Here is a 14,162-nt window from a genome sequence, read left to right on the forward strand (position 1 = left end):
ATCGACGACATCGGCAACATGCAACTCCAATTCTATCTTCTCCCCCTCAATTCTTTTCAATTTTTCCTTGAAATCCTCGTTTTCTCTTTCAACTAAATTTAACCTCTCAACAATAGGGTCGGTTGGAATTTCCGATTCAACTACCTCCTACATATACAAATATCTATGTCAACTTGATGGGCATAATTTATCATAAACACGAAATGCAATGAATAGTTTTAAAAGAGAATATACCACATCCGAATCATAACCCGGACGAGGGCCGACGGGGACGGATATCAAAACCATGGCACTATGTATAACAAACAACGTATGAGTAAGATAATTATACGAGTAACTATATATCCAAATCACACAAACATCAATTTTTTATATAAAACTTCATGAACAAGAGGCTCACCACAAGGTGGTGGCGGCAACGGGATGTTGCGGGCGATCGACGGTGGTTACGACGGAGATTTAGAAGGCACTAAGTAAACCACACCTACATATGCAAACTAAGTGTTATTTTGACCTCAAATTGCATATAAATCAAATACTAGCACATATATATAATTCCTCCCAAATTACTAAACTCAAAAGTCAATCACTATATAAAGCATTGCACGAGCTAATCTAGCAATGAGAGATGAACGGACAAAGTTGCTAACCTTTGTGATCATTTGAATGGATGGGGCCCATCAAATCTTGACAAATTTTGGGCAAAATATGTGATGAGCTTGAGAGGAAGAGGGAAAAGAACAGAGAGGAGAGGGGAAAGGGGAAGAACAGAGCGAGCTCGGGTGGACGAAGGGTCTATGTAGGATGACCTTTAGTACCGGTTCGTGATACGACCCGATACTAAAGGTGCTGGAGGGGCCCCGGACTGACAACATCCTGCCACCACTCACTTTAGTACCAGTTCGTGGCACGAACCGGTGCTAAAGGTTCACCATGAACCGGTACTAATGATGTCCGCCCGCCTAGCCGTTGGAACCGGCACTAATGGACACATTAGTGCCGGCTCAAATTCAAATCGGCACTAATGTGCTTCTCATTTGACCCTTTTTCTACTAGTGATATTAGCATTATTCTTATCCGCCCCCAAGCGAATCAAATTAAAATCACCCCCACCACCATAGGGAGGTTGATTGCCCTTTTAGCCCCAACCAGGTTGGTTAGTTCGAGCAGGAACGCCGGCGATCTGGAGTGATCGGCAGGTCCATAAACACACACGACCACCCACGACAAACCAGATACATGATGTTTAATAGTAGCGGCTAAAAGGAAAACACCAACGTCCCACTACATTACATCACATACATCCTTATTACAACCCAAAAAAATGCCACCAGAATGCCCAACAGAGGGTACCCAGTGCCAATCAAAACGTTGTAAGGGGTCATAAGCGAGCAGTTCTCTAAAGGTAAAATCAGTCTTAATCGTCTCTTGAAGCGCAACCACGTCAATACGTTCTTTGGCCATGTATTCTTTAAGTTGTGTGCGCAGGCCACCGTGGCCAAAACCACGTATATTCCAGAACATGTACCGCATCTAAATAATCCCGTTACGTAGGCGCACACCCCGAGAGGTCACCTCCTTTGCCACTCTCTTCCTAGCCGCCACTCGGCCATTAGAAGGAAGGACACCAGCTTCCCTAGCTTGTGTCGCCTCGTCGGGCACTCTCTCGTCACCAGTCTCTACTGGAACAATGGCTAACTCGTTCCTGTTAGCACAGCGCACGACGGCAGCCGCCAGCGCAGCCTGCGCCTCTTCCCTAGCATGCACAAGCGAAATAATGTCGGACTGAGACCCTTGGGTCTCCACGCCGCAATCGTCTAAAATGCTCGCGAGGTGATCATCCGAGAAGGCATTAAGAATGCGGAAAGATGGCAAGGGATTACCTGCAGCGTCCATGTTCTTGTCGGCGATGCGGAGTTTGGCGCTCTCCATGGAAGAGAGATCACCGAGCTTGGCCTTGGCCCGAACGCTAGGAGCGCGCTGCACCACCGGGATCGCCTTGGTGCGCCTGGCCTTGTTGTTAGTACCCGTCGCCCCCAGCGCCGCCCCCAGCTCGCCACCAAGGTCAGAAGTCGCCACCTCCGCCACCACCATCGCCTGCTTGTTAGCCGGCTTCCTCCCCGCCGTTTTCTTAGGTTGATGACCAGCGCTGTTGGAACCCCGACGCGGAGCAGGGGTAAGGTCGCCACCCTCGTTTACCACTCAACCAGAGTCCGCCCCCACGGTCACTGGAGAGGATGAGGCGGGAAGAGAAACAGTCGAGGATACCCCGCCCGCTCCACTCAGGGTCGCCGCCACCTCGTTCGGGGCAGTGTTGGTCCTGAACTCATTGAAGGAAAGCTCCAGCGACCGGGCGAGCGGAGGCACGCTCACCGCGGTGTCCTGACTCGCCACCCCAATGGCACCAGCCTCAGCCGACAGCGTACCCAGCTTATCCCGCGTTTCCGCGTCAATCTCCGTGCCAATGGATGTATCCTGGATGCTGTCGTCTGGTTCTATCCCCTTGTCTTGCATCTTGGCATCCTGGTTCGCCGCAGCACTAGGACCGCCCTCGCCCCCATGCAGATCTTTGCCTGGTTCAGCCCTACCATGTTTGTCATTGCCCTGTGGCCGTACGCCCGGATTCGCGTCCATGGAAGGAGGATGGGAACGACCAGATCCAAGCTCGGCCCTCGCACCACCCCTTTTGGGCAAGGTCTCACGCTCCACCTTGATTTGATCTCCCTCGTGGTTGAACCACACCTCGACGACACCATTCAGCTTCTCCCGGGCTTTGCAAGCGAGCTTCATCCGAACAGGCCCCAACCTGATCAGAGACAGTTCATCGACCATGATTGGCCGTCCCAGCATCCGGAACCCCTCCCTGATGCGGTCTTCACGGATATGCTTCTTTGGGACTCCATGGAGCCGCACCCAAGTCTCCAGCATCACCATGGGCTGGACCTCCTCATGAAGCATGTCGCATACACGCGCAGTAATGTCATTGATCGACAGAAACAGCTTACCGCTAGATTTCGCCATGTGTAACAGATCTGCAGAAGGAAAGACCACCACAAAATCGTCATCGCCCACCTGTGTGACCTGCCAATCCCATTCTCTCCGGTCACCATGTGCTTCAGTTCTTGTTTGAGAATCCGAAGATTAAGCTTCCCCGGCTCCGCAGAGAGGATGGCAGCGTTCTTGATGCAAGCATCGATGGGGGCTTCGTCCTCGTCCTCCTCTTCAAACTCTAGGCAAAAGAAACCCTCCCCGGAGATGGCACTTCCCATGATTTGTAGGTGAAGCTGTCGGCCCCGTGTCGGGCAGTGCGCGGACCCGTGCCCTTCTTCCTTGCAGAGCACACAGAGGGGCAAGAACTTGCATTTGGATTGGTAGTGACCGAGTTGCCCGCACTTGAAGCACTCCACATCCGGCGCCTCCTCCACTGGGATGGGTTCCTCCGCCGTACCCTTGGACGCAGAGGGCAGCGCCATCGCCAGTGGATCTGTAGGTGCACGCGGCTTCTTGGCCAATGGATCCCCGTGGCGCCCACCACAGTTGGGATGAGCCTCATGCTTCCTCTCAAGCTCACGCCTCCGCTGCTGAACCTTCTACTTCTTCTTGCGCTCCTGCTGCTGGATCCACCACGGGGGAGGAGGACCCGAATCCCCCTCACACCCGCCATGGTCGCGAGATCCCCCACGATCTTCTCTGGCCTCGCGGCCACCCGAACGATGGCGCATCACGCGCTTCGCCTTGTCGCGCAGCTCCCGTTCCCTGCATCGTTCCGCCTCCGGGTCTGAAATCTCCATCGGTCTCTTGTCTGCTCGCCGATCTCCCATCACCACCGCCGCGAAGGAATGGAGGAGGAGGGAGGAGGGGGGCAGATCTTGAGCGTGCGGGCGGATGAGCGAGGCGCCGCACCTCGCGAGTGGTGGCTGGAAACCCTAAATGGGGATCCAGGTAACCCCTCCTCACCCACTTATAGCCAGTGGTCGGGCGAGTACCGGGCCAAGGCGCGTTGGGCCGTTGGGGCACGTGTGGCCGCAGGTCCGAGGCCATCTCCAAGCCCAACCCCACTGGTGGGGCAGAGATGCACCCAGTCCGTCCCCGCCGCCCAGGCCCAGAACCCTCAGCCAGCCCCGCACCCGACGCCGGCCCAGTAAGGACCCCCGGTGCCGGCCCGTCCGGCCCAACCCTAGGGCCCGGTGCAGAGCGCATCGTCTCCGAACCGCACAGCACCACCGCCGCCTCTGCCGCCGCCACCACTTGGGACGCCGGCAGGCACGGCCAGTCCTCCCTGGACAACTCCATCTCAACCACCAGCAGGCTCACCGCCGTCTTGGATCGGATAAGCGTCGCCGCCCCCGACGAAACGCCAGCACCCGAGCCCGAGCTGCTGACCTCGACGGTAGCCAGATGCGCGAGGCCATGGTCCTGGAGCCACGGCCACCCGGCGCAAAGCGCCTCCCACGCCCCGAGCTCGAACCCACCGCACTCTGCTTCGCCGCAAAGACCACGAAATCTCTGATCGACGGCCCTGCAGGCACCGCGCACAGGCCCCGCTCCAAAACCAGCGCCTCGTCCTCGACCTCCTCCTCCGAGTCCTCTGCTGCCAGCGCCCAAAAGTGATTGTGTCGAGCGCCGCCCCCCGCCTCAGGAGAGCCGGCGCGGCCCGCCCCGCCGCTCCCCTAGTGACCGCTCGCGCCGGGCTGGACCACCGACCAGCCCGCCGCCTCCTCCACGGTCGGCACCAGCACCGAAATAGGCGCGTCGCCCACGCAGTCGCCTTCCCGACTAATCCTCCATCTCTTCAAACACACTCCTATTCCTGAATTTATCTCAAAATTTCCGGCGATGCGCTTTCAAGGGGAGGAGACGTTCCGGTCGGCATTTGTGCCCTGTCTGTTTGCTTTTTTGTCAGTGTAAGGATAAGAGAGGGATAAACTTATTCGTCACGGGGAAACTGCTCCTAGGGAGAGAGGGGCGAATCCCAGGCGACTATGTTCCCCTCTGCGTCCGCCAGCGTTCACGTGGGTTCCCTCTCCCTCCACCGGTCATTTCGGCGGCGGGAGGGTGGGGGAACCCTGGATCTACGCTCCGGTGTGTAGATACGTTGTGGGTAGTTAGGTTTCTGGCCGGCGGCACTGTGGAGGCGGAGTTGCTACCGGGGAGAGTAAGGGTGCTGCCGCTCGTTCCCCTCTGTGTCGCTGTCCTCCGGGGCTCCGCCGTCGAGCTTGCGGATTTTGGTGCTCTCGGATCTTGGGATCTGGCGTGATCTTCGTCCTTCTCGCTGGTCGAGGTCGCGTCGATGGCTGTGCTTGTGAGGTGCTCCTGCTCTGCGCGGGGCTGTCGTCGCGAAGGTGATGGCCTGCTGCTGGAGCCTTTGGTCCCCCGTCTTCGTCTTTGTCATGGTAAGGAGGCTCTGGTCTTGCTGTGGATGGCTGGGGGTTGGGCGGTGGCGCCGGTGTCGTCTGGTGTTGCTGCTTGTACAGGGCGTCTTGGTCGACTCCAGTTCTTCGTTCTGCCAGCTCCAGTGGTCGGGCGATGCTGGATCTTCCCCTGTCCGTCGTGCTGGTCCAGTTGGGCCTTAGCTGAAGACTTCCTGTCCGTGATTAATCCGCCTAGCAGATGTCAAGGTTACGCTGGCCTCGTGTGGGAGCAGCGGCAACGGCAGCGGCAGCGCGCGGGCAGCTCATGGTGGTGTGTGGGGTGGTTCGGCTCCCTAGATACCGGATTGTAGTTTTTTTCTTTATGGGGTGCTCTGTATCACTAGCTTGTGCTAATATAGTTCTGGGGTCCTTTTCGCAAAAAAAGAGAGGGATAAACTTTCCTAAAATGGTTGTTTGCTTGGGAACTCTAACGAGGAAAGGCACATAATAATTTTCTAAAAACACCATCGATTGACTATCCGCCGGGTAAATGTATTTTTATCTTTTTTTGCGTTGTGCAGGGTAAATGTGATTAGTAAACTCAAAATTAAACTGAAAATTCATACAGGAACATGCAAAATTCTGTGGAGAGCGACACGAGTTGATGAAGATAAAAAAGAGGCGTCAATTCAGTCGGCCGAAAACTATTATATACCATATGAGAAAAGAACATGCCAATAGATGACAGCAAAATTTATCTAATGTGTAGTTTGTAAACCAGAAACTTGCTACTCGAGGCTCACCTTGTTCGTCACATCCTTCGAAATTTTCTGGCCCCTGCCGGAACTCATTGTGAGGAGCCTACTGGCACTGTGCTTCGCCACAAGGCCAGCGGCCACCTGCCAACTAGCGTGTCGTCGATCCTTATGCCGGCCATGGCGATGACATCCTTTGCCATGTCGGTACTGATCAGCTCCAAGAATCTGGCAGATATATGGAAAGCATAATTGATCAAATATATTCTATAAATTACCTAGGTCTAGCCTGTTAGTTGAAGGATGCCCACCGTTTTCTTCGCGCTCCTTGGCTAAGAGTGGCCAAGGACGAATGAACTCGATGCAATAATCCTCGAGCTTGGAGCAATTGTGACAGTGAGCGTGAGCCAGCTTCAACATGTCTAATGCGTTATCTTTTGAGATGTGCTCAGCCAAGAAGTTTTGACATATGGCCTTCATCCTGTCCAGGCCGAACCGACATGCCGCCCCGAGCATCTCTCCTGCCGCCCCTGTGCTAACGAGAGGTTCTAGCTTGTCGGTGTAGACAAAGTTGAGCATGGCCTTGAAGACATCAGCCTTCATACCGTCAACCTGTATGAGGTTGTCATCCCTGATATTCACTGCTCCTGCCATCGCTTCACATAGGATTGGCGATCGCGCGGCGATCAAAAGACGGTGGGCGTGAATTTCGCTATTCTCGACCAGAAAGCACACGTCCGCCCCATCTCCGCTCACCAGCAGCTTCCCAAGTTGCGATGTGATGCTGGAATCGGGCACGGTGATCATGGCCCTGGTCGTGGGAGAGCAGGTAATAGTGTAGGGATGCGTGATAAAAGCAACGTTGCAGTGTATGGTTAAGGAGCCATCATGTGCTAGGTACTTTGATTTTGCAGACTCAAAGGTGATTAACCTTCCAAATCCCCAGCCTTCATTGTTTTGGGCGTATACTGCACATATTTGTTGTTCCACGTAATCTATGGCCATGTTTGACTTCCTACTTGGGTCAAAGATCTTGAAGGTGCTGGACACCTCGACACCACGGTCCGGAGGATCAGTCAACAGCCTGAGGTACACAGAGATGTTCCCTTGGTTCTCTGCTGCATCTCCTACCGGGTTCACCTCTATCCTCCAGTTGTAACCACCGATGTGGAAAGCACCCGAATGGATCACATGGCCAACACCATGGCTCCTCTGAACGGAAAGGAAGTTGGGTATCCTGAACTCGTGCACGCCATGCACTTTTTGGGACATGTTATAAGTAGACCAGGTCTTCCCAAGTGGCAGGCCATTGATACGGTCCGACGTCCGAGGACGAGGAGTTATGTGCGGCTACTCTTTCCATGATCTCGGTTATCAAAGAGGTGCAGCTTTCTTTGATGATGAGCTCCTGGAACTCTTGTGTCTTGGTCACAGCAGCGCACATGGCAGGGTCGGAACTCGGAAGCTATGTACTCGATGCAAGAATCCTCGAGCTGGCGGCAGCTGTAGCGGCCGCGCACGACCAGCAACGTGGCCATGACATTGGTGGTGTCCATGCTCTCGGACAGTATGTTCTCGCACATAAGCCTCAGCCTCTCTACGTCATAGCGATCTGCAGCCACGAGGAGGTCGCGTGCCATGGCTCCACGGCGCCTCGCCGCATATCTCTCCTTGCAAGCAGGCTGGTGTTTGCTTGTTGGTTTGATGGGCAGCTCATCAGTGTAGATGAAGCGGAGCATGGCCCTAAAGGTGGAGGTTCTCATGTCTTCGATGACGACGCGCGTGGCAGCAGCACCATCATTCGTCTGCCAGCGGAACTGCGCGGCGAAGACCGGCGATTGCATGGCGAGCACGAGCTTGTGCGCCCGGATCTCGGTCTGCTCCACAACGAAGGTCACGTCTGGCTGCAAGCAAGGTGGTCTCATGTCTGGTTCTGGTCCATCCACGAGCAGAAGTTTGCGGATATCCTGAGAGATGGTGGGTGGAGGCACCATGCAAAGTGGTGGCGTGTCTTCGGTGGTGGGGGTGCACGCCTCGATTATGAGGTCGACGGTGCAGTGGATGGTGAGGCGATCGTCTCTCACGTAGCTGCTCTCATGGGCAAGGAACGCGCGGGGAACCGAGAGCTTCCAGGTCATGCCCGATGTAGCCGTCGTGGAGATGGAGAAGACGTTGGAGCCGCCGCTTCGCCACACGGCAGGTGGCGACTCACCCAGCGGGTCCTCGATCCGGAGACTCGCCTTGGCGACGACGTCCTTGGTGATCCGGAGGCTGAGCAGCTCGAGGGAGATTGACGAGAGTTCACCCTTATAATCGAACCAGCAGCCGAGCTCCCAGGTGTGGCCACCGGCGCTGAAGGCGCCGGACCTGATGATGGTGAAGCAATATTTGTCGGCGACGCTGCCGAGATGCTTCCGCTGGCTGTAGCCGACGATGTCAAACTGGTGTGTGCCACGGACGAACTTTGTCCTGTGCGTCGACGCCTTCCTCTGCGGCTCCGACGCCATGACCGGGCGGTTCAGCTTCTCGATCGCTAGATCGATCGATGAGGATGCAAAGTTGCAAACGCAAACACGTGTGCTCAAGAAAACATAGATTTTTTTTTTGAGGGAACAAGAAAACATAGATTTGATTGAACTCGATCTCCTTATATATGATTTTGTTAATCAACTCAAAGAGGTTTATTAGTTAACCAATGATTTCTATTTTATTCTGCCAGTTTGACACCAATTTCCCGGCAACGCTCCATTGAAGCACCGGTGATGCAGCACCGTCGACGGCAGACATGGATGCTGCGTTGTAGCACCGTCGCCGGCGAGCATCTACATGGATGCTACGTCGCAGCAAATCACCGCCAAGCAGCACCATGGATGCTCCGTTGCAGTATCGTAGTTGTCGTGGAATTGTCACGGCAGATGTCCTTAGTGTCAGGACTTAGTCGCGAGGCCAACGCATCTACGTGGTAGCTTGAGAGGGGTCGAGCGGGACGAGAGACGCGATGTTTTTACCCAGGTTCGGCCCCTCACGGTGGAGGTAAAAGCCTATATCCTGCTTCATTGATATTGATGATGATGACCACGGTTACAAGATTGCTCTATCTCGCGAGCTATTATCTAAACCTAACTTGTCCAACCCGTGAAACTTGTCCCTCTCTCTCTCCTTTTGGGGAGCCCTGCCTCTTCTTATATATGTTGGAGGGGCGGGTTACATGTAGAGTCCTATTAGGATTAGGACAAGTCTATTTCTAATACAAACCGGATACAAGTCCAGGTCTTAACTCCTTGTAAGATAAATGTTCCTCATGCCTTTCCTCTTAAACCGGCCCATGATTATCATAAACCGGCATGTTGGGCCTTGGGCCTTGTCATCCATCTGGAACATGCGCCGGGTCACCAATGAGTCTTCAGGCTTGTGAATCGTCATACCAGTGAACCGCCAGACACGTAAACCGCCAATCCTTTGGCGGTTTACCAATGAAACACCTAGTCCGGTCGGGTTATACTTTCGGCCGGTTTACGCCGCGGGGTATATCCCCGACATTAGCCCCCAAGTTTAGCTTGGATTTATCCATGGTAAACTTATGCTGCAAAATTAACACAAGAACAAATTTGATAGGTTGTGCTCCGGGTTAAGAATTCTTGTAAACCGGTACCTGATCACCCTTAAGTCCTTGTTATTTCCTCCTTCTGGGAAGTCCGGGTCAACAGACCAGCTTCATAATCAATTTGCCGACATTGGTTTGTCACAGAAATATTATGAAGAATAACTCCTTTGATTCAGCTCCCAAAGCGCTGGTTTAAGAAATATGGGTCTTGAAACACTTATCTGATATTCAGCCGGTTTGGAGATGTAAAACTTGCCGGTTTGAGAATGTTAAACTATGCCGGTTTAAGACTTGAACTTGCCGGTTTATCATTACCGGTTTACAAATATTGACGGCACCGGGTCATAATTGTTGTCGACACCGGGTCATGTAACTGATTTTCCTGATTTGCTCAAAACTGATAAAATGAAGATGTTCCTCCTTTATATGCATAATACCTGTAGCCCCCAAGTCTTAAGAGGAGAACATAGTGATAACTTAAGACTTGCTCCAATAAGTGTTTCAACCTTGAAGAAATCTGGTTTGTTCATCTAAAAACTGAATACTCCATATATGTAGCCCCCAAGTGCCGGGTTGTCATGCTTGCAGCAACTTGGGACTTGTAATTTCTTATTAAAACTTCAATCAGTGTAACCCCCAAGGGCCGGGTCATTATACAATAATGAGCAGGAACTTTGTAAATATAATTATGTAGATTTTAGCAGTGATGTGTAGCCCCCAAGGGCCGGCTTAGTAAGACAATACTGAACCGGGACTTGATACATACTTCAATGAAAATAACATCTTATAATGTAGCTTCCATCGTAGGGCTTGAACCCACGTCCACAAGGTTAAGAGCTTTGTGCTTTACCAACTGAGCAATGGATCCTTCAATATTATGGACGAAAACTTGTGTACCTTGAATTGTTGACAGGAGCAATTGGTAGCCCCCGAGGGCCGGCTCATTATAATATGATGAGTCGGGTCTTCAGTAAGACTAGTAAAAATGACTTTGCATTAGCCCCCAAGTGTCATGATGCATGCTTGCAGCGACATGAGACTTGCATGTAATCTCAATTTGAATAATGTAGCCCCCAAGTGTCGGGTTGTAAGCCTGCAGCGACTCGGAACTATTCCTTCCATGGCAAAATAAATCATATTCATCGACAAAATAATATCCATTGCACTAAAGCGACTTTGAAAAACCTCAACCATAATATTAATAACCATAATAAAAATCCAGCCATGTTGGCTATTTGAATATTTGAATAATATAATCCAATGATTTATGAGCGCATGATTCCAATGGCGCAATCCAAATATATATTGGCGACTTATAGTCGAAAGCCAGGCAGGGTCAACAAACACTGGATATTATCTTATCTCATACTGGCGACTTATAGTCCAAAGCCAGGCCGGGTTTAATAAACGCCGGTGATTTATAATCATGCTTTATTCAACCTGTTTCTGCATACAACAAGTTTAAAGTGTCCTGGCGGTTTACCGCCGGACGGGTCATAATGCTCGACATATAACCTGGGTTTATAACCAAGGCTGCACTTAAGAATAATCAAATATGAAATACATCATACCTGTGACATTGAATCACATCGTTGGTTTACCAACTTTTTGTAGTAAGAGTGATAACCCCAATCTTGAGTAATGATAACTCCTTTCATATTGTGCCGGTTTATGATAAAACCGTACCGGGTTGTGATAAACACCGGTTTAACCATATATAATGCTGGCGACTCGTAGTCAAACCAGACCGGACTGATAGTCTCCGGATTATAATTTGATCGTGTACTGACAACTTGTAGTTGAAAGCCGAGCCGGGTTGATAAACACCGGTTTACTCCACAATAGGATGGTAACAGAAAATCAAACCGGGCAGATAGCCTCCGGATTAAGATTTGACCGTGTTCAGTCAATTTGTAATTTGATAGTCGAACCGGTTTAAGAATTGTCAGTTTAAAAAATGCAACAAAAGAAATATTTATCAAAACAAAATTTCAAGCAAAGGCAATGATAAAACCATTTGTAAAAAGAGGCTATTGAGCCGATCAAATGGCGTTACCATGGTCGTACACGACCAAGCCCCCGATAGGCGTAGCTATGGTTCAAGTCAGCCAGGTTCCCAAATGAAACAGTGGCATTATGCCGATCAAAAAGCGTGGCAATGGTTCGGGTTCGACCAAGCCCCCAAGTGATTCTGTGGCCTTAGGCCGATCAACAGGCGTGACTATGGTTCAGACGTGACCACAAGTCCCCAAGTGATGCATTGGCATTACGCCGATCAAGAGGTGTAGCGATGGTTCGGGTTCGACCAAAGCCCCCAAGTGATGTTGTGGCACTAGGCCGATCAAGAGGCGTGACTATGGTTCAGACGTGATCACAAGTCCCCAAGTGATGTTGTGGCTTTACGCCTATCAAAAGGTGTTGCATTGGTTCAGACATGACCAAGCCCCCAAGTGATGTTGTGGCACCAGGCCGATCAAGAGGCGTGACTATGGTTCAGACGTGACCACAAGTCCCCAAGTGATCATTAATATGATAAGCCAATAAGGCATGATACCCATGTTTGAACCGCGCATCATGGCAGCAGGTCCTCTTTGGCACCTTTTAACTTTTTGCAAGAGATAAATCCTTCTTGAACCGGATGTTAAACCGGATATTGAGAGCTTCAAAGCTTTGTGGGAGACATCTTTCCCTTGAACCGGATTTTAAACCGGAATCTTCATTTTCAGCCGGAAATTTTCTGACGGCCTTTAAAATTTGCACCAATATGGCGGTTTAGGGTCCTGCATTTAGATAACTTTGCAAGCCGGAGTAATTGCTCTTTCAAAGAAAGCAATATATAATGTAAATATATATTGGATGGATTTCACCTGATATGTCAGTCCAGTTGATATCCAACATGGCTGGATTATACGCCAGTACGGACAAAAAAGTCGGCCGCGGCATTGCTGATGTAGTCCGGGCTGCGGGGGCGGCGGTTTGTGTTCTGGTTCACCAGTGTGATATGCACAAATGCCAGCGCAGAACAGCTATTGCGCGTCGTCCGTAGTAGGGCATCACTTTTATAGTGAGCACTTGTCCTGTATAGAAAGATATAGGCCAGAGTAATCATTCTTGGAAAAACAATATGTATAAAAAAGAAACAAATGGAAAAGATAGCACCTGGAAATTTAATTGGCCGTGCTACCAGCGAGTAGTAGCATGCTTTTTGTCTGCACGTACCGAGTGCTCCACAGTAAACCGGCCAGAACACATGCCATGGCCTGGTGACTGTTAGCACCAGGATTTGATTTTTTATGGGATATCAACCCAGTCGTCATGACGAGGCGAGTATGAAGATGAATCATCAGGCACAATTAACTCCTACTGATTATTTTTAGCAGTCATCCGTGCGGGTCAACACCTCCTCTTATCTGGCGAGGCGGGTTACTGATTTCGCAGTGTCATTCGGTTGCAACGGCGATTTACAGCGACGGCGGCACGCGGCTGATGAAGCGCCAGCTCTTCCGTTGCTGTCTTGGTGGCAACCAGTGGCTCAAGTGAGGGCCGCGACTCAGACGACAGCGGCTATGACTCATGTCCCGGTCCTTTTGTAAATCGTGATCTTGAGGCAAATCTTCAGCAGCAAATTTTGATCCGGTGGAGTACTACTTGACGTAGTATTTTTCCTTCCATCTCTACATTAGGAAGTAACCGCAAGTACGTATACTTATACCTTGAGACTTGAACTCGTAGCAGGACGAGTTAGCAGTATTCCTGGGCCAGCAGTCTCTCGAGGCAGGGGGATGAGCCAGCAGTGAATCGGCCGTGAAGGTTCAGAGGTAGCAGGGTAAACCGGCTGGCGAGACAAAGTTCGCGGCGACGGAGTCCAGCGGTTCAACTTGTGGCGGGTCGCAGGAGCGATGACAGTGGGGGTGGCTCGGTGGAGGCGGCCAGCATGATAGTGACTTGAGTCGACAGAAGGACATAGCGGGTTGACAGAGAAGTTCAGCGGCATGCAGTGGTGGACCGGAGCACCGGTGGCAGTTCTCGGGCAGTTTGGAGCAGCGGCCATTGGAGCCCGGCCACGGGGCGTGTCGTGGAATTATCACGGCAGATGTCCTTAGTGTCAGGACTTAGTCGCGAGGCCAACGCATCTATGTGGTAGCTTGAGAGGGGTTGAGCGGGATGAGAGACACGATGTTTTACCCAGGTTCGGCCCCTCACGGTGGAGGTAAAAGCCTACATCCTGCTTCATTGATATTGATGATGATGATCATGGTTACAAGAGTGCTCTATCTCGAGAGCTATTGTCTAAACCTAACTTGTCCAACTTGTGGAACTTGTCAATCTTGTCCCCCTTTGGGGAGCCCTGCCCCTCCTTATATATGTTGAAGGGGCGGTTTACATGTGGAGTCCTATTAGGATTAGGACTAGTCTATCTCTAATACAAACCGGATACAAGTCCAGGTCTTA

At 51.5% G+C, this 14,162-nt stretch overlaps 1 pseudogene; it reads right to left on the minus strand.

Annotated features, from left to right (window-relative positions):
• Positions 1-993: 993 nt before the first annotated feature.
• On the minus strand, positions 994-8,613 carry LOC125546609 (annotated as a pseudogene).
• Between the last annotated feature and the right edge of the window lie 5,549 nt (positions 8,614-14,162).

Source organism: Triticum urartu, chromosome 3, assembly GCF_003073215.2.
Source record: "Triticum urartu cultivar G1812 chromosome 3, Tu2.1, whole genome shotgun sequence".
Taxonomy (NCBI): domain Eukaryota; kingdom Viridiplantae; phylum Streptophyta; class Magnoliopsida; order Poales; family Poaceae; genus Triticum; species Triticum urartu.